The 23607-nt window shown below is 45.5% G+C and overlaps 1 long non-coding RNA gene and 1 pseudogene across 1 annotated transcript; both read left to right on the forward strand.

Moving 5' to 3' along the window:
* Positions 9608-10825, forward strand: Gm9034 (predicted pseudogene 9034; annotated as a pseudogene).
* 4933404K13Rik (RIKEN cDNA 4933404K13 gene) lies at positions 14301-21695 on the forward strand. The gene is made up of 3 exons (NR_131055.1): positions 14301-14380; positions 19185-19304; positions 21065-21695. It is a non-coding gene; the product is annotated as an RIKEN cDNA 4933404K13 gene (long non-coding RNA).
* Positions 21696-23607: the final 1912 nt, after the last annotated feature.

A 23607-nucleotide genomic window follows, 5' to 3' on the forward strand; every position in this document is an offset into this window, starting at 1 on the left:
GCAAGGCAAAAGACACCGTCAATAAGACAAAAAGACCACCAACAGATTGGGAAAGGATCTTTACCTATCCTAAATCAGATAGGGGACTAATATCCAACATATATAAAGAACTCAAGAAGGTGGACTTCAGAAAATCAAATAACCCCATTAAAAAATGGGGCTCAGAACTGAACAAAGAATTCTCACCTGAGGAATACCGAATGGCAGAGAAACACCTGAAAAAATGTTCAACATCCTTAATCATCAGGGAAATGCAAATCAAAACAACCCTGAGATTCCACCTCACACCAGTCAGAATGTCTAAGATCAAAAATTCAGGTGACAGCAGATGCTGGCGTGGATGTGGAGAAAGAGGAACACTCCTCCATTGTTGGTGGGAGTGCAGGCTTGTACAACCACTCTGGAAATCAGTCTGGCGGTTCCTCAGAAAATTGGACATAGTACTACCGGAGGATCCAGCAGTACCTCTCCTGGGCATATATCCAGAAGATGCCCCAACTAGTAAGAAGGACACATGCTCCACTATGTTCATAGCAGCCTTATTTATAATAGCCAGAAGCTGGAAAGAACCTAGATGCCCCTCAACAGAGGAATGGATACAGAAAATGTGGTACATCTACACAATGGAGTACTACTCAGCTATTAAAAAGAATGAATTTATGAAAATCCTAGCCAAATGGATGGACCTGGAGGGCATCATCCTGAGTGAGGTAACACATTCACAAAGAAACTCACACAATATGTACTCACTGATAAGTGGATATTAGCCCCAAACCTAGGATACCCAAGATATAAGATATAATTTGCTAAACACATGAAACTCAAGAAGAATGAAGACTGAAGTGTGGACACTATGCCCCTCCTTAGATTTGGGAACAAAACACCCATGGAAGGAGTTACAGAGACAAAGTTTGGAGCTGAGATGAAAGGATGGACCATGTAGAGACTGCCATATCCAGGGATCCACCCCATAATCCAGTACCCCAGAGCTCTTGACTCTAGCTGCATATATATCAAAAGATGGCCTAGTCGGCCATCACTGGAAAGAGAGGCCCATTGGACTTGCAAACTTTATATGCCCCAGTACAGGGGAACACCAGGGCCAAAAAGGGGGAGTGGGTGGGCAGGGGAGTGGGGGTGGGTGGATATGGGGGACTTTTGGTATAGCATTGGAAATGTAAATGAGCTAAATACCTAATAAAAAATGGAAAAAAAAAAAAAGAAGCGGTGCATGGGTGTATACGACTGTGTTTGCATGGCTGTGGAGCCATAGCGTGTTGTATGAGTGTATATGCATGTGTTTGCATGGCTGTGGAGCCGCAGCGTGAGTCAAAGCATTGGGAAGCCCAAAAGTTGATGCTGAATTTCTTCCTCACATCTCCACTTTGTTTGTTGAGTCTAAATCTCTCTCTGAACCCAGAGCTTCCTGATCCCAGCCTCTTTACCTGGCTAGCTTTCCCTGCGGTCCTCCAGTCCTTCACCTCTGCCATTCAAATGCTGGGATTACAAGTAGTCATCGTGCCTGTCTGACTTTCACGTTGGTTCTGGAGATCTTAGTCCTCTCACTGGAAGGCAAGCACTTTAGCCACTCAGCCATCTGCAGAACCCCATAAAACTCCTCTTGAGGCCAGGGAATATACTTGGGTTTCCCTGGCCAGATAATATGTGTGGTTGCTCCCCCACCCCCTTTTCCTTCTATATAAAACTCATGGACCTCCTGCCTCAGCTTCCCAAGCCCTGAGCTTACACCTCACAGACATTGTCATTATAGTCTCCTGCTATGATGCAAATCTGGCCTGTGTCATCTCCCTCAAGCTCCAGACTCATGAATGAGTTTGGTCCCCAAAGTCAGGTGTTAAAGATATCAAGACGGTGGGACAATCTGCTTAGAGCTGAGGCCTTTGAGGGTGTTTAGGATCAAATAATGTCATCAGAGTAGGGCTCTCAAGATTGGTTCTTGGTATCTTTATTAGAGGCAGATGGGCCAGGTACATAGACAGAGATAAGCTCTTCCCTGTCTCTTGCTTTATGATGTTCTATGCCAACTTGAGATTTCTATCAGCCAGAAGAACATTACCAGGCCTAGACCTTTCACCTTCAGAACTATGAACTAAAATAAACTTCTATTCTTTTTAAAGACACCTTCCTCAAGCAATTTGTTATAGTAGCAAAAAAAAAAACTGACAGACACACTACTCTTAGAGCTGTCTAAACACCAGGCACTTCAGGAGTACTTAAACGTTCACAGCTTATGCTAGCTTTATGAAGCATATTCCCACCTCAGGGCCTTGAGATAAACTTCCCTCTTGTCTATATAAGGAAAGAATTTTATCCTTCCACCTCACCCACCCCTGCCCTTAGGATCATGGATGAGGGCCAAAGAACAGAGAGATTGAAGTCATACAAGTGTGTAATATAAATTACATGGCACAGGAAGCATCATCCAGATATGAAGATATAAAGAAAAGGGTTGATGTGTGGCATTTTAGTCTTGTCTTGATGAAGAAGTAGACTGTGTGAGGTATTATTGGACCATGGCTATGGAGTCTGTGGTGATGGCCTGAGCTGAACTTGGTTAAGTGGCTAGTATCTACACTCGGGTGTATGGTGTTCCCGTTCCTCTTAGACGAGAGTGTTAGGACCATCTGGACAAGATCAGAAAGTTCTTCTAGGTTTTGGAATCTGCTTTTTGGGGAGAAGTGGGAGTGAGGTAAGAATGAGCTTCCTGCTTCTGCTGTTTGTGTTTGTGTTTGGGGTGAAACAACACGAGTTCTACCAGCTGGAGATGGCTTCTCCCAGTTTTCCTAGTCTCTCATTCCTCAGAGAACTGTACCTGCTTTTCCCCTACCCCAATGTGAGACCCTGATCCCTACCTGCCTCAGCTCTTCCACCACAGCGTCCCTCCTTTATTATCTCTCTTGTGTATTTATGACTTCATTGTTTTATTTATGATCTCCCTCATTAGCACAAAAGCCAGGATTGTGTTGTTGTTCACCTGGTACCAGAACTTTCTGCTACGTAGTTATGGTCCATACTTTTGGCAAAATGAACAAACAAAATCTTTTGAGATCCAAATCTCACTTTGGAGGGAATTGCAAAATTTGGTCAGCTGGCAGTTAGAGCTATTTGATTCTTCAATGTGCCAGGCAGTATCCTGAGAAAAGAGAAAAGAGGCAGAAATGCAAAGAGGCAGAAGTTGGGAACTGCAGGAAGGAGATGGAGGGGACCGGAACCGGAAGTACCTGGGTCATGGCAACACTTCCTTCAGCCATGGAGACAGTCCACTGACGAGGGTAACTCTGAAAGATGGCGAGTCTCCTTGGCACCACTGGAGATAGATTCTGCCAACTCCAAAGGCCTCGGCACTGGAAAGCTGAATTCATTGCTAAAATGAATAGTGTTCCTTGAAAAGAGAACTTCAAAGAACCCAAACCCAGATGACTTCCGGACGGAACTAAAACAGGGCTTCCACATTAGAGAGGGAGTGCCAAGATGGCAAGACTGCTGTCCAGATGCAGGGCCAAGGAGGACTGTGGGTAATAGTCAGGTGCAAGCCAGTACCCAGACAGACCCCAGGGCAAAAGAAGCCACAAAAAACATGTCTTGTTTTACTCCATAAGCAGACACAGTTTGGTTGAAAATACTGTCTGCCAGAGCATTTGCCTCCTGGAGAAATTAAACATTTCCTCTTGGACACCTGTTTCTAACAGACAGACTGGAGTGTTGGCTGGGTTGCAACGATGTATCATTTCAGTTAGTTAATGACCTCAAGAGTCCACATGCCCTGGCCAGTGGGGCTTATCTCTTATTTAAACATGGAAAGAAAGCGGCTGAATGGTTGAGTTAGTGAGGCTGTGCAAACACAGACAGGTGCTCTGTCACGGTTTGCAGCACAGAGCCCACAAGAAGAAAGAAAAGGGAACACAAATCAGTTTTTAAACCAGTAAGCAGGTTTTACTCAGTGAGCAACTGACCAGATGCTGGACTTCGTTCAACTTATTTCCACAACCAGGAGTTGCTGAAGTTACCCTAGAATAAGGCTTGGACGTCTGCTTGGGACATCCCTGTTGGATGCCATCAAGTCAGATGAAGCTGTGCAGCCTTTGGTATAGCCACAGCTGTGGGGACCAAAGAGAGGGTAGCAGCTGGGGTCTGGGCCAAGGGTAGTGAAACTGTTAATGGTTTTAGGCAAAGGACTTCAGGGCCAAGTATGTTTGGGACCTATGAATCAAAATCAATCTCTCTCTCTCTCTCTCTCTCTCTCTCTCTCTCTCTCTCTCTCTCTCTCTCTCATTGAAGACATCTGCTGCCAGGACCAGTTCAGAAGCCAGTCTCTTGCATGTATTCTATACTGGGAATCTATAAGAGACAGCCAAATAGAGTGTTTCTCACATATATGACGATTGTCACACTTTTGACTATATTTACGTCTTTTCCCGAGCACCTGTATTAGGAAAACTGCCCCCAGCCCATGTATCCATTTGCATGTGCATCAAGAAGGCTGTGGTCCTGGTATAACAGTTTTTGTTGTTGTTGTTGTTTTTGTTTTTTTGTTTTTAAGATATTTTCTTTATTTATATTTCAAATGCTATCCCAAAAGTTCCCTATGCCCTCCCCCCACCCTGCTCCCCTAGCCACCCACTCCCACTTCTTGGCCCTGGTGTTTCCCTGTACTGGGGCATATAAAGTTTGCAAGATCAAGGGGCCTCTCTTCCCAATGATGGCCGACTAGGCCATCTTCTGCTACATATGCAGCTAGAGACACAAGCTCCGGGGGTACTGGTTAGTTCATATTGTTGTTCCACCTATCGGGTTGCAGACCCCTTTAGCTCCTTGGGTACTTTCTCTAGCTCCTCCATTGGGGGCCCTGTGTTCCATCCTATAGATGACTGTGAGCATCCACTTCTGTATTTGCCAGGCACTGGCATAGCCTCACTCGAGACAGCTCTATCAGGGTCCTTTCAGCAAAATCTTGCTGCCATATGCAATAGTGTCTGGGTTTGGTTGCTGATTATGGGATGGGTCCCCAGGTATAATAGTTCTAAACAGATTAATTAGGTCAATAGGGAAAGGCTTAGTCACTAGATCAGGGAGGTTGGCTTTGCTGGTTTATGTGTCTGTCTGTTTTGAGACCAAGTCCCACTTTGTAGCCCAAGCTGACCTCCAAGACACCATCATCACTTCAGTCTTTGGAGTGCTGAGATCACGGGCATGCACCAGCACCACCCCAGCTGGATTAGTTAGATCTTGAACTAAAACATAACGTGAGCTGCCCCTCCTGGCAGGAGTCAAGAGCGAATTTCCCTGGATACACCATATGGCTTGTTTGTTTATGACTTTGAAATACTGTTTGTATCCTACCAAACTGATTTTACTAACTTCTAAAGGGTTGCAGTTTCTAGTTTGAAAATCACCAAATTGTAAGGTAAAGGCATTAAAATTCTTATACTCCTGTACCCGGAGATCTCCACTCTGTATTTCACGTGGTCTGCATAGCGCAAAGTGGAGCTGACCCAGGCTCAGGCTGTCTCTCTTTCAGGGAACATTACTACCTGGTGCTGTGGTACATCATGAAGTATTCGAGCTGCAGTTAGTTTCCAATTGTAAATCCCATGTCATAGTTGAATCTTATTCCTCTGCAGCCATGCTGTCCTGTGTTAGACCTGGTCAAGATCACACATGAGGGCTGGCGAGATGTCTCAGAGGCTAAGAGCACTGACTGCTCTTGCAAAGGTCCTGAGTTCAAATCCCAGCAACCACATGGTGGCTCACAACCATCTGTAATGGGATCCAATGCACTCTTCTAGTGTGTCTGAAAACAGCCTCAGTGTACTTACATATAATAATAAATAAATCTTTTAAAAGAAATCACACATGAGCTCGCAGAGAGTCGGGTAGCTGTGGCTTGGCAAAGAACACTGCACTACAGGTGAAAAGGAGAAAAAAAGCAATTTTTCTATTCTATCCTAGGCCCACAGCTGGGGTCCTAGAACCAGGGGCGGATCAGTAAGAGAAAGGAAACCAGTTTAACTATAGGAGTTTCATGTGCATGGCCTCCTTCAGAAATAAAGACCCAATGGGGGGAGGGGGAAGGCAAATGAAGTTCTGATTTTTGAAACAGGGCCTCACCGTTTAATCCAGCTGTCCTCAAACTTGCCATCCCCCGCCTCTTCTTGGCAAGTGCTGGAATCATAGGTTTGTGTCGCCATGCAGGCTTTTATGTTAAGTGTGATGGGGGGGGGGGTGCATCATGGAGAAGGGAGGAGGACAAGATGTACTGGCAAAGAAGTTAGGAATTAGCAAGCCTTGTATGTTCCGATCGTCCCTGTGTCTTGAGAGATGACATTTCTTCCCTGAGGTACAGGAATGCACTTCATGAATAAGAGGTTTAGAACCTTCTTCAGGGAACAAAGCAAACAGAGAAGTGAGCCCCCTTCCTGCCCATCTGGTCTCACAAATGCCAGGGTGCCATATTTTAGGGTAATGAGTTCTGACCATGAGAAAAATAGTCAGGGGCTGTGTCGTTGGGGACTCCCCGACTCCCCGCTGCTGCTCTACACTGTGGCCTCATGATTAGTGTAGGATATCAGATATAGCAAGTTGGGAGGGCTGACCGAGGAGGGAGGGTCTCTTGTGACCACAAGTTTGAGTCCATCTGGGGCAATGTGGAGAGATTCCCATTTGAAAAATTCTCTTGGTACCAGATTCTGAGCCTAAAAGTCTTAGCCCTGAGCTCAGGCCAGCAGGGCCTTCTCTCCCTCTCCCAAAGGCACATCCAGAGAGTTTTCTTTTAAACTAGCAGTCCCATGTGGTATTTTACAAGCACCGTGGCTTTTCAAAGGGTCTAGAAGATGCCTGCGTTTTCGTCTCTTCTTTCCCACCTTGCTTCTCTCCTTGACTCACTTGATTTCCTCCTGAGCATTTTGGCTACGGAGGTCCTCATTGTTGTTCTTCGGAGTAATATCTGAAACGTAAAATACAATCTTGTTTGGGAAATTAAAAAGGAAATCTAAGGGCAGGTAATGGGGCTTGGGAAGCCACGGGGGGCAGGGGTGGGATGATGGGTGCCAGGTGCTGGAAGGACTGGAGTCCACTCACAGTAGCAAATGATTTGAAGTAATTTCAAGACTGAAAAAAAAAAAAGTAGCTTTCACTTCCCTAAATCAATTTAACTGTTCCGATGATTGTTACTCCCCGGTGTTTATAGAAATATGAAATGAGAGTGAGCGGCTTATGCAGGCTCTCAAAGTTTCCAAAAGCCATTAAACCCACAAAGCCTGCTTGGGTTTTATCTGAGGTAATGAGTCCTGACCCGATAATGTTATTGTCTTCAAAAGAGTGGCAGAGGGGGTTTGCCAGACAAGATAAAGTGGCTCTCATGACACTTGTGTGTTCCTTGCTGTCTGCTGACTGTCTGGGGAGCCACTGGCCTCAGTTTCTCCTTATGTGGGGTAATGCATCCATGTACGGACTCCATGCTGCTACTGATAGGAGTTACTGAAAGAATGTATGTAAGCATTTGCTAAGTTATGTCATCAATCTGTAGGTTTTATTTTGTGTAAATGGAGTTGCTGAGAGTAGGGCAAAGACCCAGGCTTCAGCAGGGAGTTCCAGGACAGCCATGGGGAAGAGGCCAGTCTGAGCCCTCTCTGAAATTCAGAGTAGTTCTACTTAGAGCAGTGGTTCTCAACCTTCCTAATGCCGTAGTCCTTTAGTGCAGTTACTTCTGTTGTGGTACCTCCCTCCCCCGATCAGGCAATTATTTTTATTGCTACTTCATAACTGACATTTTGCTATTGCTGTGAATCATAATGTAAGTATCTGTGTTTTCCGATGATCTAAGGTGACCCCTGTGAAAGGGTGGTTCGATGTCTCCCCAAACAGATTGCAACCCAGACGATGAGAACATATGCATCCCTGGAAGAACATTTACAATGTTCAGAAGTTGGAAGTACTATCAAGTTCAAAATGTATTTAATGTATCTAATGTCTGAAGAGTGTGATTCCTGGTAAAAAGTGGACCACGTGACTGAGTGGAAACTACGACTTCCTGATACCACTAACTTCATAGAGAAGCACCTTAGAGGGGAGGGTCATTATGGGATACATCACAGGCCTGAGAAAAACCTTAGATTAAAGCGTGGCTTCTGAGTGTGTAAAGTCAAGTCATAAGTGAAGGACCCTGAGTCAGAGCCTGTTCACAGGGCAGGAGGGAGGGTAGGGGAATGCTGTTGGCATGAGGGGACAGAGGCCCAGAAGGCTGCTTAACACCCACCATTGTTGGGATGTCACCACAGCAAAACAACCAGCTGATCAAAAATGACATTTGTATCAGGGTTTTTAAAAAAATACACTTACACAGTCTACTTAGCATTTTTGGACCAAGAAACTGTTGTCTTGTGTGCAACCTTTAATAAAGGTTGCAAGAGGGCTGGAGAGTGATGGCTCAGTGGTTAAGAACACTGACTGCTCTTCCAAAGGACCTGAGTTTGGGTCCCAGCTGTCACATTGTGGCTCACAGCCATCTGTGATGGGATCTGATACCCTCTTCCAGGAGCAAGATCCCGCTAACATCAAATGGGGTAATGCTGGTGCTGAGTATGTCGTGGAATCTACTGGTGTCTTCACCACCATGGAGAAGTGTTTTTATTCTCTGGGCTAATCCATAGGCCCTCAAAGGGTTGTATCTTAACTAATAATTCCTTAGGCCCACTTAGAAATAAATTTAATTTAGGCTGGATATTTCTAGAAAACCTTGTTTTTATGCAAAGAAGTGTACTATGTTGTGTTGATTCTTCTAGACTTATGTAAATTAAAACCAAAGGCTTTCAGGAGTCCTGTGAACAGAATTCCATTCAGTGTTATTTTTCAAAAGATTTATTTTATTTTTACAGTTATGAGTATGTGTCTGTGTGGGGACGTATGTGAGTGAGAGTTCAGATGCTCACAGAGGTCAGGGGCATCAGATTCCCTGGTATTGGAGTTACAGTTGTGAGCCACTTGGCATGGCTGCTGGGGATAGAACTTGGGTCTTCTGAAAGAGCAGTATGGGTTCTTAACTTCCAAGCTATCTCTCCAACCCAGAAAACTATGTTGTACTCAATTTGAGGTCAAGGTATAATAAAAGAGAGAAACGGGATGAGAGCCATCACTGTCAGGGTGTGACTCTCTTTGTATAGCCTTCCTATAAGAAGCAGTTGTAGGTCTTTCAGTGAAAAGGTCCCTAGGTTGCTCTGGGGTCATGAGATTAGTAGCCTGTGCACTTAGAGAAACAGCCATGGAAGCTCTAAGGTGCAAGGCACCGGTGTGTCTCTCCACACACAGCCTCTTTGGAGTTTGTCTGAGTTCTCCAAGTGCCTGTCATAGAACTGATGGAAGTCAGAGGATGCCAGAGCTAGCTGGAGAGCAGAGTAGAAAACCTGGGAAATGCCACATGACCTTCCCATATCAAGCCTGCCAAGACAATAGAGTTTTTATTTTGTTTGTTTATCTATGTTTGCAATACCAAGAGTTGAATCAGGACATGGTAGATGTGTGCATAAGAAGCTACATGGCTCTCTGCTCCTCCCTGTTCCAGAGACAGATGGATCTTCTTGTAGACTGCCAGCCTTGTCTTTAGACAAAATGGTGAAGGTCGGTGTGAATGGATTTGGCCGTATTGGGCACCTGGTTACCAGGACTGCCTTCTGCTCTGCACTTGGCAAAGTGGAGACTGTTGCCATCAACGACCCCTTCATTGACCTCAACTACATGGTCTCCATGTTCCAGTATGACTCCACCCACGGCAAATTCAACGGCACAGTCAAGGCCAAGAATGGGAAGCTTGTCATCAACGGGAAGCCCATCACCGTCTTCCAGGAGCGAGATCCCGCTAACATCAAATGGGGTAATGCTGGTGCTGAGTATGTCGTGGAATCTACTGGTGTCTTCACCACCATGGAGAAGGCCGGGGCCCACTTTAAGGGTGGAGCCAAAAGGGTCATCATCTCCGCCCCTTCTGCCGATGCCCCCATGTTTGTGATGGGTATGAACCACAAGAAATATGACAACTCACTCAAGATTGTCAGCAATGCATCCTGCACCACCAACTGCTTAGCCCCCCTGGCCAAGGTCATCCATGACAACTTTAGCATCGTGGAAGGGCTCATGACCACAGTTGATGCCATCACTGCCACTCAGAAGACTGTGAATGGTTCCTCTGGGAAACTGTGGCTTGATGGCCGTGAGGCTGCCCAGAACATCATCCCTGCATCCACTGGTGCTGTGAAGGCTGTGAGCAAGGTCATCCCAGAGTTGAACAGGAAGCTCACTGGCATGGCCTTCTGTGTTTCTATCCCCAGTGTATCTGTTGTGGATCTGACATGCCACCTGGAGAAACCTACCAAGTATGATGAAATCAAGAAGGTGGTGAAGCAGGCATCTGAGGGCACACTGAAGGGTATCCTGGGCTACACTGAGGACCAGGTTGTCTCCTATGACTTCAACAGCAACTCCCACTCTTCCACCTTTGATGCTGGGGCTGGCATTGCTCTCAATATCAACTTTGTCAAGCTCATTTCCTGGTATGATAATGAATACAGTTATACCAACAGGGTGGTGGACCTCATGGCCTATATGGCCTCCAAGGAGTAAGAAACCCTGGACCCCAGGAAGGACACCGAGAGCAAGAGAGAAGCCCTCAGTTGCTGATGAGTGCCTATCCCAACTCGACCCCCAACACTGAACATCTCTCTCATAGTTTCCATCCCAGAACCCCACAATAACAGGAGGGGCACAGGGAACCCTCCCTACTCTCTTGAATACCATCAATAAAGTTCGCTGCACCGCCCCCAACAAAAAAAGAAAAGAAAAAAGAAATAAGCTACACACTCAGGTCTTTTTATTATTATTAAAGATTTTAACACACACACACACACACACACACACACACACACACACACACATATATATATATGACAAGTACATGGTAGCTGTCTTCAGACACAGATGGTTGTGAGCCACCATGTGGTTGCTAGGAATTGAACTCAGGACATCTGGAAGAGCAGGCAATGCTCTTAACCTCTGAGACATCTCTCCAGCCCCATACTCAGGTCTTAAAAGATTTATTGATTTTTTTTTAAATTTCATGTGTATGTGTGTTTTGCCAGCATGTATGTCTGTGTAGCATATTTGTGCAATGCTCACAGAGGCCAGAAGAGGGCCCTGAATCCCCTGGGACTGGAGTTACAGGTGGTTGAGAGCTGCTGTGTAGGTGCTGGAAACAGAACCCAGCTCTTCTGCAAGATCAGCCAGTGCTCTTAACCTCTCCAAACGATGTTTTAAATTTTATTTATTTGTTTATTTTTTAAATTTTGAGACAAGATTTCTCTACTATGTGACTCTGCATGTCCAGGAATTTACTCTGTAGAATAGGCTGCCCTCCAACTCACAGAGATCCTCCTGCCTCTGCCTCCCTCAGGCTGAGATTAAAGGGGTGTACTTCCACACCTAGCTCTCCAGCCTTTATTCTGCCTCTTTGAATGTCTTTATTTTGAGACAGAGTCTCATGAAGTTACCCAAACTGGCCTCCTATTTGTAATGCTCCTGCCTCAGTCAACCAACTAGCTATATTTGTGCAACTACAGTGGCTGTACCACTCCCTAACTTAATGTGCCACTTGAGCTAACATTAGGAATTCTATTTTTTTTTCTAATTTAAATTCTTGTTAGAATTTAAACCACATATGTAAACTTGTTCAGTGGTCATATAAACTTGTAAAATTTTCAAAAGAATACAAACATCAGGGTTAAGGAGATGGCTTCATTGGTTAAATGCTTTCCACATAAGCATGAAGACCTGAGTAGAGATTCCAGCACCCATGTAGATAATCAGGTCTATAATCCTGGTAATGGGGAGGCAGAGACTTCTGGATCCCTGAAGCTTCCTGCCCAGTCAGTGAAGCCAAATCAGTAAGCCCTAGGACCAGTTAAAGACCTTGTCTCCAAAAATAAGGCAGAGTATGACTGACGAAGACCACCTCCGCTGGCCCCTCGCCTCCACATGTGTATGTGGGTGCATGTAAACACACAAATATATGTGTAGACATTCTTTACACAAAGCACACAAAACTTGGACAAGCCTCTTAGTTTGGGGAGGGGCAATATATGGCTTACACTGACCTTACTACTCTTTAATCAGAGAGCAAGTATAAGCAAGCTATGAAGAATGTGTTAGAATAACCACAAGAAGTAAGTGACGATTGTCCAGTTGTCTGTGTGAGTGCTAGGCCACAGCTGAGTGCCATACAGGAGGAAATGCCAGGAATCTCCATAAACCCAGAAGGTACAATAAAATTCCAAAATATCTGTTTCTCAGATCGCAGAACTCTTGTCCCTAGAAGGGACTGTCCTTCAATCAAATGACTTGCTAACACATCTTAGTTTTTAAAGAGCTTCCTGAATGAGCACTAATAGCAAGGACCACGCTTTCCAAAACACTGGGCCCTTGGCAGTCTGTGACACAGAGCAAGAAAGAATTCTGCTAGACATCTACATGAGCCACAAAAAGTATCAATGTATGCAAACACATAAGCCTGATCGAGGCACCTGGAGACCAAGCCAGCTTCCTGCTGCTGACGTGATCTCAGACAGTCTCTATGCCCTCTGGGTCCCATCAGCAAAATGAAGGTGGATGGTGGCAGCTGCTGTGTTCCCCACAAGACTGAACATCTGAGAAAGCTTCACGACTCACTGACTAAACCACCAGTGTCTTACTGTTCTTGTCGAAAGGTAATGAGAAAATCAAATTGTATCCCATTAAGGAAATATGTTTATAACTAAATTACCCCTGAGAACTTCATGCTTCCTGGAAAGGTCTTTCATTGCTCTCCTAATATGAAATTTACCAGGAAACCCATGTTTTTCTGAGTAGCCAGTAAACATATTTTGAAATGTTTTATTCTATGACAGCCTCTTTTGGCCATCTACATGTGATTTGTTGGAAGAGATCCTAGACAGATATTATTATTATTATTATTATTATTATTATTATTATTATTATTATTATTATTAAAAGGGATAAAAATCAATCAAATAGCCCAGAAGCATCTCACTGGGAGGAGACCCATTCTTCAATCAAACTCGCCACAAGTCCACTGTCACAAACTCAGCCTGATCACCATGCCCATGTCCACAAGACCTTACTGGTCCTGTGCCTGTTAACCATATACAGTAGTTACTGTGTCTGAGTTTAATATCGTTCCCCTTCCTTCTTGCCTAAAATACATGTACAATGTTCTTTGCCACATCTGCATTTAAAAAAAAAAAAAAAACCAAAACCACTTAGTGCTTAGAGCACAGTTCTGTCAGGGAATAGAGGGAGAGCTTTCAGAAGTGTACTTTTACACAGCTGCCTTTGCTTAGTCACTGTGCCCCAGTGTTTTCATCTGAAAAAATGGGCACACTACTCTCCAACCCTGAGCTTACTTTACAGTGGTCAGTATTAACCAGTTTACCGTACAAAACTGAACAAGAACAGGCCTGGCTTTGTGTAATCCAAACTTCATATCAAATTCTAAGGTAATGTGATTTTTCACGGTGTTTGTTGGGTAAGTTGTCCGAGAAGGTGGTTTGACCTAAGTCTGGAAGGAAGCAACTGAAATGACTTGGTAGAGAAAGATGTGTTGGTTTTCCTTGGCCATAATCACTTACTTACTCATAATTCTATAATTTGAGAAACAAGTGTGTCCAGACACGGCCTCTGGGCCAAACATAGTTATGAGAGTGGTCTGATCAAAATTTGTAAACTTGCTGAAAGTTTGGTGTGCATGTATGTGAGAGTGTGGTGTGTAATGTGTACATGCATGTGTGCATGTGTGTGTATATGTGGTGTATGTGTGTGTGTATGTGTGATGAAAGTGGTCTGATTGAAACTTGTAAACTTGCTGAAAGTGTGTGTGTCTGTGTGAGTGTGGTGTGTGTGTGTGTGTGTGCGTGCATGTGTGTATGTGTTGTGTGTGTGCGTGCGTGCGTGTGTATGTGTGGTGTGAGTGCGCGCACGTGTGTGCATGTGTGTGTATATGTGGCATATGTGTGTGTGTGCATGTGTTCATAACACGATTGCAGGATTTTTTTTAGCATGAACTTTGTAGATGAAAATGCCGTGTTGTAATGTCAAAAGATTAAACACATAAAATATGGGTTGGCAGGTGTGACCAATCTTTGCTTGTTTCAGGATTTTCCCTGTCCAATCACATTAGGGCAGTGGGAGACCTGTGATTGGACAGAGAACGGGAGGCGGGGCTAAGAGTCTCAGAGTTTGTCAGAGGGGAGGAGAAGCAAAATGGCTGCTGACGTATACCCGAGTTTTATTTTCCAGCCACAAGTAGCCTTGATTTCATAAGGTTAGAAATATTGGAATAAGACTTTTATCATTATCAATTGGCTCTGAAATTATTGTATTGGCATCTTGTAAATTGTAATTCTATTGATACATAAATCTGCTTGGTTAAGCTTTGAGAGTCTTGATTCTACCGGATAATTAGGTGTTGAGATGACCAACCATGGGATGCGTAGGGCATTGCGTGGTAGTGAGAGGAACTGGGGACGCTGGAGAGATGGCCCGGAGGGAGCTGTGTGGTCCTGCTTGGCCAGAGTTGGCGAGCCGGCAGGAGCGCGGGAGCGTGATCCGGCCCTGCAGAGCATTGTGGGTTCATCTTTTAAATATTTCCCGCAGCTGACTGGGCCACTCAAGATGGTGTCTTTATATACAGTACGGACATATCAGGAAGCAGTGGGCCAGGGATCTCTCAGTCCTTATAGTTTCTCTTGCTCTTCTCATGGTCATGGTGGCTTATCTTTTTAGAGTGTGCCCAGCTACCCCTAAAGCAGGGAATCTTTTGCCTGTGTTGAGACTCTCAAGAACTTCGCTGTATTTTACCGGTGAAAGAAGTCCCAGGATCAGTCTCCAGAGGAGGGCTGTGTTACTCAACATTCAACCACTATAGCAAGCCCCAGAGGTGATCAGTTTATAAAGAGGAAAGGTTTCGCTGGCTCGTGGATTCACAAATTTCAGCCATGTTCAGGTGGGAAGGCTGAAGGATCACTGAAGGAGGAGATGCTGAAGCCGTTCAATTCACAGTGAGGGGACAAAAAGAAAGGAAGACAGGCTTAAGTGCTCACTTATCCTCTTAAATGGTGCACTTCCAGGGGCCCAAAGCCTCATCGAAGGCCCCACTACTCAAAGGCTTCCCTGCCTCCCACCCGAGCCCTCCCAAAGACAGAATATTTAATACTCAGAACTTTATACCAAAACGTAAGAAGGAACTAGAGCTGACCAAGAGGAGCAGGAAGCACGGTTCACTGGATCCACTGTGAAATGGGCTAACGCGGAGATAAGTCAGAAGGCCTCCTGGGATCAACCAAGGTGAGCAGAGGAGGCCTGAAAACGGGTACTTAGCTGTCGATTTAAATAGAAACACCACCTGCAGCTTTATTTGGTTCTAAAATAGTTCTTGGCTAGGGGATGTAGCTCAGTGTTAAGACTTACCTACCATGTTGGTTCATGGCCAGAACTGCAAAAGAACAACCATATCATGGTATACACCCTGTGTTAATTAGCTTCCTGTCACTGTGACAAAAAAATTAAATAAAACAAAGCAAAAAAAAAAAAAAAAAAAAAAAAAAAAAAAAAAAAACCCTGGGAAAACTTAAAGGAGGAAATATTTATTTTGGCTGATGCTGGGTGGATTCTGGGCTTTAGTAAGACAAGCCATGTGACAGAAAGTGTGGGAGCACATGGTGGAACAGAATAGCTCTCTGCAAGTATCTGGGCCCCAGCGGGGTGACAGAGAAGTGCCCTTCAAAAAAAGCATCCTCCCAGTGGTCACTTCCTCCAAAGGGCTCAGGCAGTAACGCTCCGTCGCCAGCTGGTGGCGCTGTTTGAGGTGGCTTCAGAGGCAAAGCCTCGGGTCTCTGGAGGTTGGCTTTGAGTGTTCACAGACTTGCCCCACTTCAAGTTCTGTTTCATTCTTGCTGTAGATGAGGTCTCTCAGCTTCCAGCTCTTGCCGCCATGCCTGCTGCTCACTGCCATTCTTCCCCACCGCGGTGGACCCTCTGGAACCACGAGCCAAAATAAATTCCTTCTATATAAGTCGCCTTGGTCATAGGGTTTTATCCCAGCAACAGAAAAGTAACTACTACATCCTCCTAAGAGCCCACCCTGTACTGAGCCGCTTCTTCATAGCTTTAACCCCCTCGTGAGGCAGTGGCTACTCTATAATGTCACCATCCAGGAGTTAAGCCTTCGATACGCGAGAGGGATAGTCCTTATCCAAATGGTGGCATTTCTTAAACAATAAGATTCCAAGATCCAAATTAGGAAATGTAGAACCCTCGAACCCAAGCACCCCTAAAATCCTTATCCTGGGGAATTTGAATAATCCTTCTCCAATTCTGTGTCAAATTTGCTTGTTGAGCTCACATAGAGATTTTCTTTAGCCCACAGTGAAGATAACAAGGCCCTAGGTGTGACTCTACCAGGAAGTTTGTTCCTGTGGGTGCTCTTTTCAGAGCTCATCGGCAGTATTTTTTTTTTTTTTTCTCACTACTTTTGCCCGTCCTGTTTCTCAAAGCATCGATGTGGCTATGTTGTCTTATCCGGGGTTGTTTTTCCACGGAAACAGATTAAGAATTTTTTTTCAAAGAAATCTGAGAATTTGGTTGATTCTGGATATGTGTGTGTGTGTGTGTGTGTGTGTGTGTGTGTGTGTGTGTGTGTGTGTACATTCCTTTTCTGTTACCATATTTTTTTTCAAGTGAAAGCGATTTACTTATAAAGGATAGTGGTTTGTTTGGCTCAGGGCTGAAAGTAGGGACATACAAGTGTGTGTGGCGTAGAGGAGTCATGGAGACTCGGGGAGCAAGAGTGGGGTAGAGGCATGTCCAAACCCCAGGAATTTCATGCTGAGTCAGCAGAAGTAGGACTCCTCCCTCCCTGCCCTGGTTCTGCATGTCGGTTCCCCACCTCTTCCACCCTTGAGGTAGCCAGGTTCCAGGCTAAACATCCTTGTTCCTTATTAGGAATTCCTCATTATGCAAATGAGGTATCCCCAGCACCCTGGCCCCGACCAATGATGTACACTCACCCCATAGCCCCTACTCACTCCCTAAAGGTTTAAATAGCCGTCCTTTCCCCCAATTAAATGAGCTGCTCAATGAAGCTCAAATGAAGCCCGCTCCTCAAGAGTCTGTACCTGTTTTGTTCACGGTGACCAGTGGTCCTCATTTTCCCCTCAGCTGTTCCTGCCTCGCTTGTCTGACAGCCCGCGGTCATGCTGCTAAGTGACCGGGAGCGGAGTGAGGACAGCACTTATCGCCACCTATTGAGCCTTTGATGAAGACCTTAGGCTGCATAAAACCAGAAAGATGTCACATTATACCACATATGATAGCTCAGCCTTCTTCTCCCTCTGTCTTGGCTACTATTCTTTTGCTATGACAAAACGCTATGACCAAGGCAACCTATAGAAGAGTTCACTGGGTCTCAGAGGTTTAGGCTGTGAGTCCATGGCCATCACATCACTGAGCACAGCTGCAGGCAGGCATGACTCTGGAGCACTCACATCTGATCCGCAAGCACAAAGCAGAGAGAGGTACCCAGGAATGCCATGTTTTTTTTGTTGTTGTTGTTTTTTTTTTTGTTTTTTTTTAAGTCCACCGTCCTCCAGGAAGTCCACACCTCCTAATCCTTCCCAAACAGTTCTACCAACTGTGGACCAAACATTCATATAAGCCTATGGGGGTGGGGGTTGGGGTGGGGGCTGTTCTCGTTCAAACCACCACTGTCATCACGGAGACCTCACCATGATCCTAATCCTAATTACTACCCAAAGGACTGGATTCCAAATGCCATTAGCATGTTATTAGCATGTTATGGGACTGTGTTTCCAACACACATTCCAAAGATTGCAGCCTCGTGTGGTGATCTGCTCTGTAGCTGGGAATGGGTAGGATTTGGCATAGGGATAGATCTGAAACTGGTGTTAGAGACTTGACGCCACATTCAACATAGTTGTTTAGCTGGGGCTTGAAATCTGTGCGCCTGTACTTCCTCTCTCCTGTCCTAGAAACGGAAAGCTCAGGAATTTTGTTCTAAGGGTATTCCTCTGCCCTAGAGAGCTAGCCGTGTTCCGTTGCGTCAGTCAGCTTTCTGCTACCGTAACAAATCCCTGAGACAATCAACTTAGAAAGAGGAATCTTTATTTTGGCTTATGGTTTTACAGAGATTCTCAACCTGTAGGTTGTGATCCCTTTGGGTGTGCCCATATCAGATATCCTGAATACAGACAGATATTTATATTATAATTTATAACACTAGCAAAATTAGTTATGAAGTAGCAATAAAAATCTTTATAGTTGAGGGGGTACCACAACATGAGAGAGTGTATGAAATGACGGCAGCTTTTGAGAACCACTGGTCTAGAATGTCCCCACTCGTGGCCAAAGGACCCTGCTATTTGAATGTGTGCGACACTGCAGCACTTTACAGCCTGGAAGCAAAAGATGAGAGGTTGGGGCCCCATTATTCCTTGCTTCACCCCTAGTGACTTGAAGACCTCTCATGAGGCCCCATCTCATACACGGTCCACAGTCTCCTAATGACATCACCTAGGGGTCCAAAGCTTAACACAAAAATCATTTGGGGGATGTTTTAGACACAAATTACAGCAACTCTGTAGCAACAAACCGTGCTCACCGCAGAAAAGGCATCACCAATGATACCTTAATTTGCCAAGAGGACTTAGCCGTCTTTGCATCTCATTATCAGACACAGGGGTCCCAAAGGAGGAAGTGCGGGAAGCCCTGCTTGAGGTTACAAGAAACTCAAGACATCTGCCATTGCCTCTGCCTCCCATGGGAACCCCTTTTATCACCCGAGTTCTGCACTTAGCTTACTGGCGATTGAAGCCCCTGGTCCCTTTTTTTTCCTTTAAATTTCCAAACTTCTCTGTGACACTTTTAGGCTGTTACAGTCACCCCGCTAAAAGCAGCCTTCCAGTCTCACTGGGAGCTAACTCCTGAGTGCCTGACTCAGAGTGGAGCTGGCTCCCAGCTGCATGCAGAGTGATGCCTGCCTGCCTACCACCCCGCACCCCGCACCCCACACGGAATCACACCCCACTTGGTATTTTACATTCTGTTTCCAGAGTTTGTCCCTTTGGACTTTTCTCCTGCCACACTCTGTATCCAGGGAAAACAAGAGGCGACTTGCCTAGAAACAGCTCTGTCAACAGTGCCCGCCACCTCCACCTCCTCTGCTGGAAACGGTGAGGCTGAAAACAACTATCAGAAACTGACATTTAGAAACTATAAAGCCAATTATGGAGCGGGCTGGGAAATGACTGTGACGAGCGTTACGGGAGAGCAAGAAGGGAGAACACATGCACCTCGGACATGACCTTTAAGACATAACCTTTGGAAGACAGAATTGATAGTACATAGCCAAGCTCTGCGTTTAATCATTCCATAGTTACAGGACTTCAGACGCACTTTTTTTTTTTTTCCTGTTTTGTGAAACTGGGCTGGGGGGTGGGGGATGTATATCAATGTATATCTAGCTATTTCCTCAGGAAAATGTTTTCTTTTCTGCCTTGTATGTTTATCTGTTGAAAGGAAGAACCGCAAACTGTGTGGTCTGAATGAGGATAATTTTCTTTTCGTAGGGTTCAGGGGGAGGGTCAGAAGTCCTTGCAAGGCTGGGGTCCCTTGAGGCCTCTCTCCTTGGCTTGCAGGTAGCCCTTCTCACAGTCCTGATATATGCTTCCCTGTGTGTGCATACCACTGGGGTGTCTTATCAGGGTACCAGTCATATTGGGATAGATCCATCCATATCATCTTATCTAATGTCACCTCTTTGGCATATGAATTTGGCAGAGCCTCAGTCCAGTCCTAACACTTTGTTGCTTATCTTGGGTTTAAAAGATAGTATCCTTTCTCCCCTGCATTCCTTCTACCAGATTCTGAGGTTGTTGACACAAGAGTGTGTCGTGCATGGTTGCAGGAACTGTTCAGGGAATGTCAGAAGGGAGAGTGCCAATATGGCTGCTCTTCCAGGCACCCTTATCCCTGTCTCTGCCTTGCTCCTGCTTGTGTATCATTAGAAACAAAGGCACTGGCAAAGGTGAGGTTAGAGAAACTTGTCATGTGACACTGCCAACTGGGCAGATCAGGACTGGCTGCCTTGTAGTTCCCCCATAGGATGACTTTTGGCAGAGTAGCTACCCTTGGTTGCCCTGCAAAAACCAGGACAGGCTCTACTTTCCAAAGGCAAGAGATGCAAGGCTGTGTCTGTAGTTCTTTGATGGAGTTTCGAGCATGTACAGGCCTTGGGGTTTGATCTCAGCACCACCTCTAACTCCACCCCTAGATCTCCACCAAAAAACCCACCACAGGTGTATGTGCAGTTGAAACTAGTTTATGTCACAGTCTCTGGAATTAAAGCCCCAAATAAAGAGCAGGATTTAATCCTGTTTCTCTAATAGTTTTTTCCCTGTATTCTATCCATTTTTTTTTTTTTTTTTTTTACTGAGGTACAGAAGATTACACAGCAGTGTGGAAGGTTGTACAACAAACATCCATATTTTCTTCAGATTATAAGATTACAAATTTCTTCCTTTAATTCACCAGCATACTCTGATTTTCTTAAAACAAAAAGATTAGTATACTTAATGAAAGAACACTCTTTTTCCAAGGATGCAAACATTCTCACATTGCTATTTTAGTCTCTCATGTGCTCCCTGAACACTCGACAGGATAGATATATTGCCTCTTGTCAGTGAGCTTGTAAATGGGCTCTCTGTGCCTCAGCTAAGAGTGACTGGAAGGGATGAGGCTGGGGTAGCTGGGGAGACATATTTGCACAACACAGGGATTACAAGCAGACTAGATTTCACTTCCAGGTCTCAGCTAGACTCTCTGACCTCTCAGATGGTGGAAATGTTTCGATAGTTTGAAAACTGATCAAACCTAGCAGTATCTTTATTTGCAGTTACTTATTTACACTTATTTACACTTTCATTCTTTACAGAAACAGGTAAAAGCATCAGTGAGCAGCTGGACCTGTCACGTGACCACAGCACCCGGTGGAGACAAGTGGTGACAATCAGTCACATAGGGGCAGTGCCCCAAGCCCCTCCACAGGCAGTGAGGCATCCCTAACATCTTAGACCAAGCCAGTAGAAAGCATCTGCTGTCAGACCCCAACCCACCGCAAAATGTACGTAAGAACCTGTTCAGAAGGAGTAAAGTTGTGAGAATTACTCCATCAAGGGTTTTCTGAGAACTTCTGTCTTATAGGAGCTGTAACACTTCCTGGGGAAGAGAATTCTCTCTTCCCTTTGCTGCTGGAAGCTGTCCGGGCCAACCAACCACACTCACTGGTTCCTAGCCACACACCCTCCCCCAGGGCTGGCTGTTTTGCAGCATCTCACAGCTTCCGACCTACTCCAGAGTTGCTTTGGCGGCTTGAGCTGACTGCAGTGCCTAGCTGAGTAACAGCAGCCACAGAAGAGAGCAGCAACTGCCTCAATCCAACTTCCCTCTCCCTTCGGAGAGTGCAACTCCTTGACTGATCCAGCTGGGCCAGAGCCTTCCCCCACCCCCATCTCCGTGGTTAGCATCCAGTATACAGACTGGCAAATATATATATTTATCAAGTTATACTCATTGGAATCCTTCTCTCATGTGTTGGGAATCATGGTCAAGGACACATCTGATATTGCCAGAGCAGCAAATCTGTGACTTTCCATTTTAAAAAAGTCTTCTGTAATACAAAATACTTGATTTAATATTTAGAAAAATTATTAAGGGAATGGAGCAATGGCTCAGCAGTTAAGAGCTCTGGCTGCTCTTCCAGAGAACCCAAGTTCTGTTCCCAGCAGCTACAGGGCAGCCCTCAGCCATCTATAACTCCAACTTCAGAAGATCTGGCGCTGTCTTCTGGCCACACAGGCACAGGGTGCACATGGTACACATCCATGCATGCAGGGGTGTTGCGCGCGCTCAACTGGCCAGGAAGAACGACGCTGCTACAGGATCCTTCTGCACACGTTTATTCAGTCCTGTTTCTTCTTTCTCTATATTTCCCTTGTTTTTATATCTCCCTTGTTTATATCTCTCCCTTGTTTATATCTCCCTTGTTTTTATATCTCCCTTGTTTTTATATCTCCCTTGTTTTTATATCTCCCTTGTTTTTATATCTCCCTTGTTTTTATATCTCCCTTGTTTTTATATCTCCCTTGTTTTTATATCTCCCCCGAACCCTGGGCCTCTCACTCTTTTTATACTCTCTCTCATCCACGCACAGCAGGCCACGCCCCCTCGCCAGTCACGAGGCTTCAGCTAATCAGGGCAGCAGGGGCATATCTCCATCAAAATGGATTCACCTGTATCCTGGTACACCTGTGCAGCTCTCAAGATGTTTGTGTCTTATATGAGGAAGTCAGGTGCAAGTCATATGACTTAGCTGCAGTCCCTGGCGCCTTTGGGACTGCCGCCACACCCGCTCCCCACAATTCCCCCTTTTTTCTTTTTTGGCAGAGAGAATGTCTGTAGATAGCCCCCCGCAGCCATGCCCCTTACCCGTCCTTGGGTGACAAACAGCATTGGTTTGATCCCTGTCTTAGGTTGGTGACATGCCCAGGGAGTCTAATCACTGACTACCTCTCAGTCATGCCAAGCCACTCCTGGGGAGATTGTGTTTTGCTTGCGGCAGGTGCATCAAAGGGCCAGGATGCTGATTAATCTATGGCCAGCTCTTAATTGCTGCAAGCAAGCCTCATGGGTGAAGGTAGAGGTCTGATCCCCAGTGTGCAAGCATAGGGGCCCTACACAAAACCATCCCTTAGGCTCATCACCCAGAGAGGTCTTGGCCAGCTCCCGTGTCATTTTTCCTGGGGGAAGGGAACTAGGACACTGAACCTTCATGCAATCAGACGTGCCTTCCACAGGATGCCAACAGCAAGCTATCCTCTGTGCAGTGCTTAGCCTCGCACCCCACGGCATAACGCAGCATAATTTCTTTTAGAGCGGCAAACCGAATCTGAGGAGATTGTCCCGCCTCCACTGCAGCAAAAGCCTACGCTACCATGGCGAAAGTGCGGACCCACACACTCTGCACCTAACACATGTGCCAAACACAAAACACACACACACTATAACAAGCATACATCCCAGGGCTCTCATCCCCACTCATCTTCCCTGAAGCAAGGGATAGATGGCCAGAGAGGCTATCTCTTTAAGGGGAATTCAGGGATCAAAAAGCGTGGAAAAATTTGAATGTCATGTCGAGCTGGTATCGGCTTCTGGAATACCGAAAGGATCTCCCATCTCTGCTCCATCGTTTGTGTTTGTGGGATCATCCACCACATCCACAGGGGCAACTGGATCAGGAGCCTCATTCTTGCAGCGTCTCACCAATCTCTCCGGCACCCAAAGAGGTTCCGTCTGGTCCTGTGGAAACACACAAACAGACCCTCTCGCCCACGTCAACACCTGATCTACTCGATCCCCAGGAGGGATGGACACAATACCTCGTGGTGATGAGACCATAACCTCAATCACCTGTGTGTC

Source organism: Mus musculus, chromosome 10 (genome assembly GCF_000001635.26).
Source record: "Mus musculus strain C57BL/6J chromosome 10, GRCm38.p6 C57BL/6J".
NCBI lineage: Eukaryota > Metazoa > Chordata > Mammalia > Rodentia > Muridae > Mus > Mus musculus.